Raw genomic sequence first — 5532 nt, 5'->3', positions numbered from 1 at the left:
GAGAGAGAGAGAGAGAGAGAGAGAGAGAGAGAGAGAGAGAGAGAGAGCGATGGGGGTGGGGGTGGGGGGGGCGGGAGGCAGGCCAGAAGAACGGAGGGGAGGGGAGAGGGGAGAAGGAAGTTCTAACTCGGCTGTATCCACACACAGCTCGTGCGCCTCTCCTGCACAAAAACCTCCTCCTCCCTCCCACCCCCCACTTTTTTTTTGGCGTGACGTCTCCCGTTCGCCTGTTGTCTCTTTCTGCCCATGATATGTCTTTTCTAGGTGCCGGCTCACTACCCTGGTCCTGAAAGCAGTGGAAACGCGGAAACCGGAACGCATCTCGGCACGCGCTCGGGTGTCCGCATCCGGGCGGGCGCGCGCGGCCAGGCGAGAGGACCGAGTACCCGCAGCGGGTTTGCGCTTTTCCCGGGCTCCGTTTTTTCAGGAGTACTGCTGGGTGCCAGAGTCGACTAGCTCTCCACGCAATCTCTCACATAAATCCTGGCGGAGGTGGAGGTGAAGGGGGAGTCGGGGGCGGGGCGGGGCGCGCGCTGGAATGAAACCCTCAGTCGGCGGCGGAGGAGGCAGGCTTTGCGAGCTGGGAGGCGTGAGACCGAGGGTCTCTAAAGGGCGCTGGTCCTGGCGGTACTCAGGCCTGGCCGCGGGGCTGGAAGGAGGCTGCAATGGAGTCTCACACCGCCCAGCGCTGAGCCCACCCACTCTCGAGTTGTCTTCCTGGGGGGCTGGCTCCTTCTCCCTTTTGACATACAAGGCAAGTATCCAGAGCTACGTCTGGTGGTACAACTGCTCCCGGATACAGACGAGGCTTATTTGCCTTTGGCTGCCCGGGGCTGCCCCGAAGGGTCATGTATAGGTCTCTCTCCCCAAAACCTGGCGTCCGAGGTGCAGGGTGCGAGCGCAGCCCCACACCCACCTTACCTACTCCTGGCGCCTTGGACCGTGGCTGCCCTTCCAGGCGTGGTCTCACATCAAGGAATTAGACCTCCGCCCCCAGTTCTTCAAGGCGTTCACAGAAGTCGGTGGGCGGAGGGCACCGACCCGCTGTGTGAAATTGACCGGCTCGGGCGCTTTCCCAACGCCAGAGTTCTGTCCACACCTCAAAGAGAAGAAATAACATTTGTCTTTCCCCAAACAAACCAACTCATTTAGCACCTATCACTCCGAACAATTAATAGTCATTCTTTCCTGATTTCTGCTTGTTTCTTTTTGTCTTCCCACCACTCATTTCGTCTGAGCCTGGGAAACGCGCTGTTTAGACTTTGTCCGGGTCTCACTCAGGATGCTTCGCGGTGCTGGTTGGAACAGAGCTGGACCGAAAATATTTTGACTGGCGTCGCTGTGACAAGCTCATCAGTCATCCCTGGATAGATTGATAGTACCCAAGTTTAAGGCAAACACCGCGAGGGAAAACCCACGGTGCTTTGGACCCCGAGGCTAACTACGCAGTCTCCTCGGGCTTTGAACAACTCCATGGGAGGACAGGGTGAAGTTCTAGGCCCCTTTCAATTAAGCTGCTCGCAGAGCTGCCGAAGAGTAGCTGTCCGGCCACAGGAGAAGAGGCATACTCTCTTTCTCACACTCTTTCTCTGTTCTCCTGGAAAGACAGCACCGAGGCTCGGAGACTGGACACTGCTGCAGCAGCCCCACAGCCTTCTTGTTTTTGCGCAAACCTGCTACTTGCAAGTGCTCGGTCCCCAGAACTGGCGGTCCCGAAGGACTCCTCCCTGAACTGCCCCCCAAACACACTTGAAAATCTCGGGATTTTGAGATGCTAGCTGCAGCAACTGCTCCCGAGGCCTCTTGCCGGGAAGCAAGAGGGAAGCCCGGGAGTTCCCTTCCTAATAAAACTAGCTGACCGTTTGTGAGAGCTTTCGACAGGCCAGGTGCAGGTAAAAGCTTCAAGTCCGCCCAGCAACCATGCGGAGAAAGCATTATCATTAACCCCCATATTACAGATGGGTACACTGAGGCTCAGAAAGGTTAGGTAGGTTGCATGAGGTCACGCCATTAATGAGTGATGGAGGCAGATTCAAACCTCAGTGAGGCACGAAGTGCATTTTCCTGCCCACCCTAGTCCGGAAGGACTGACGCCAGAGGGGTATAGGGACACCATGGGGGGGATTTGGCTCGCTTTGCCAAGGGGAGAAGCAGAACTGTAGCGGAGCCCACCTCTCCCTCTATGCCCGTGTGCAGTATCCCTGACCCGCCAGGTTCGAGGACCACCGTCGGCCCCCAGCGGCCCCAGGGTACGCGGGTCTGGAGGCGACGGGACCCCAGGGCCCAATGGCCTTAGGTGACTCGCATGCAGGAGGTGGGTTAACGTTAGAGGGGGCGCTCAGAGGGCCCGGGAGTCCAGGAGCGCACGAAAAGCTCTCAAGGGGAGTGTTGCGGGGGTCCGAGCATCCCCAGAGCCTACCCTGCAGGCTCACAAGGCGGGGCGGGGCCTTTGCTCTTGACCGCGATCTGCAGGAGGCCGGCGGGGCTTGGTTGGGGCAGAGGTCCGCGCAGTCCACCCCAGGGCGCACCACCGCTGCCTAGGCGGGAAGCCGGCGCCCCGGGCCGCTTTCTGCTCACCCAGCTGATCCCGGACGGCCTGGTCACAACCACACTGCCATGCCTCGGAAATTTTCAGAAAGCGAGCCCGCCGACCTGCGCCCCCTCAAATCCGTGCCCCTCCTCTTCATTATTTAGAAGACCAATGAAACAAATCACTTTGACCACTTAGGAAGCGATCCAATCTTTCTAAAAATCCATTGCTCCCAAATCGATGGGTGAATATTTGCTGGGAATTTGTTCCAGAGGAATAAATAAGGAGCGAGAGTGTATTAAATGCAAACGGGGGGACACGGTGGTGTTTTTCTTCATTGATTAATGACCTCTAAAATAAAACATGTGGGAAGAGGAGCCAGGATCGATAAATTAACTACCCAAATTCATCATTTTCTCGAGCAATTTTTTTTCCAGAAAATTATCCTTAAGAAGCACTGTACCCTTAGCTCGGAGGGGAAGTGGTGGGTGGGAGTGGGGGGCAGGGCAGAGAGGGAGAGGCCAGAAGGGGCAGGAAAGAAAGAAGAGGCTTCTGTCTGGGAGACTCTCTATCTGATTTCGTTTGACATACATTTTTAAAGTTTGCCTTTCATATTAATTATTTTTTCCTGATGGAGGAGGGGACCAAACGGCCGGTTGCCTTTGACAGGACTCCAATAAAGAATTCAGCAGCTCTCCTCTCTGCCCTCTGCGCTCCCTCTTCTAGGTTTAAGGTCATGGGTGGCTGAGTTAATAATTCATTAATATAGACGTTTATTCAGAAGTGTTCTCTGAGATCCACTCTCCTGATCTCCTCCCAGAGATTTATTTTCCTGGGAAATGGATGGGACGGGACGGCGTGCGGGGGACTGCAGGTGAAAGAAGGGGAGGAGAAAAAGGAAAAGGAAAAGGGAGGTTGGACACAGGAAGAATCTTTGTTTAGCCAGATTAGTGGACAGATCCCTCTAGCCTGCCATTAAAAACGTGGCTGAAAACGTGGCATCCAAACAGCACAGGGCTCTGCCTCCGGTACTCCTTTCCCTATTTCCACATCTGTTCATTCACACTTGTTCTGACAGCTCCACCCCTCCATTCTTTAGGATCGGGGAGAGCCACCTAACTGAGAATTTTGGAATGCAGGCAAAAGGGGGAAACCCCTGAAAAAAGATTACCCTACTCCCCATCCCTATGACGTTCCCAACGGAGGAGCTTTGCCACCTGCCCAGACCTGGGATCTCAAGGAGGCTGCCCTCCTAAGGGGACAAGCAGCTTCTGGTGGCCACTCTATCTCTTCAGAAAGGGGCTGTAGGGGCTTTAAAGCAGAACCAAGCCAAACCAGAAATGTCCAGATCCCCATGAAGCTTACACTGTGGGGCATAGAGACAGAGAGTAAACAATAAACAAGTAATTGTCAGATGGTAGTAAGTGCTATGGAGAGCAGAGAGGAAAGATGAGAGCAGCAGGTGGGGTGTGTTACTATTTTAAATATAGTGGTCAGAGAAGGCTTCTCCCATAAGGTGAAATTTGGGTAGAGACTTAAAGCAAAAGAATGCCAGTTTTGTGCCTGGAGTGGAGACAGTCCCTGCCCTAACCTGTGGCTCAGGGGCGAACACAGTGAAAGGGGCTTCCCCTGAAGAACCCCCGAGGCACTGGGGAAGGCTCCTGCATCCTCAGCCTCTGGCCACCCTTGGCTCCTGCTCCTACCTGTTCCCACGTGGTTCCCACAAGATGCTGTGGGCTACTCAATATCATTTCAAACACATCTGTTCACTGTTTACATCAGCTGAAGTCACCTGTGCTGCTGGTGACTTAAACTTTACACAGTGATCCGTTCCAAACTCTCTGAGCCTCAGTTTCTTCCATGGCCAAACAAAAGGATGGGACTAACGTAGCTTTCTACTCTAAGCTCTTTCTCGAGCAACTACCAAATTCTGCCCTCCCTCTCCACCACCCGTTTTCTACCCCACCTCCCAGACGCCATGAGTCTAAGGCGAGTGGTATGTAAAATGTATCTGAGAAACTGAAAACAAGAAAACCCACACCATTTACTTGAATCCCTGCCATCTTCCCATTGATCCCTTTGCATCTTCACTCGTTTGTCCTTGCTCAGTTTTAGAAAACAGTGCCAGCTACCTTCAGAAAGCAAGAGTGTGAGAAATAAGAAACAGGCAGGGAAGCCACTTTAGAGCTTAGCCGGGAGAAGTCAGCCCTTCCTCTGATGATACTTCGTAAGCCTCGCTGTTCTTCTGAGGCCTTGGCTGTTTTGTACGTGTAGTCTCAGCTTTCCTCCTGTCACAACAGTACTGGAAAGGCAAGCTCCTCACTTTGCCAAGTTGAAGATGGCCTCTGAGGCCAAGAGACCAAGCTCAGCCTATTTCTGACCACAGTCTCTCAAGATCCACCAAGATCACCGCAGACAGCACCTGTTCACTGCACTTGAAATGCAGCCCAACCCTCCAGCTCCTCTCACCCTGGTCACCGGACAGCTGTCACTCAAACAATGCTTCTCAGCCACCCCAGGCCTGATTTGGATTTGACCTACTGACCTCGAGGTGAAAGGCTCAACAGTCCATTACAAATCCCCGGGGCCAGTTCATTCTCCCAGAAAAGCCTCTAAATATATCCTTTCTTTTTGCAGGGAAATCAGCTATTATTATTTACAAAGGCCTCGTGCATTTAAAACATACTGGGGCAGTTCAATCCCATAAAGATTTAATGAATAGCCATTGAGTGAAAAACAACTGCTCTTTTTTCTTTAAGTCTTAATAAGTAAAGGAAAAGAGTAATAATTAGACAAGGGGAACTGGCCCTTCAGAAACTCATATGTTCCCTTCGTTATCTCCATCACATCCACCCTTCCTTCCAAAATTCACTCTTCCATTTTTCCAAGAATCTGTAAGAATAGACAAGCCCAATCGAAGTTACCTACCTACAAATTAACAGCTATACATAATATCTAATGAGCACCTACTGTGTGCAAGTGACTCTTGGTAGGGATCTTTG

The sequence above is a fragment of the Physeter macrocephalus genome, chromosome 8 (assembly GCF_002837175.3).
Source record: "Physeter macrocephalus isolate SW-GA chromosome 8, ASM283717v5, whole genome shotgun sequence".
In the NCBI taxonomy this organism is placed as follows: domain Eukaryota; kingdom Metazoa; phylum Chordata; class Mammalia; order Artiodactyla; family Physeteridae; genus Physeter; species Physeter macrocephalus.
Note: the sequence above shows the minus strand (reverse complement) of the source record.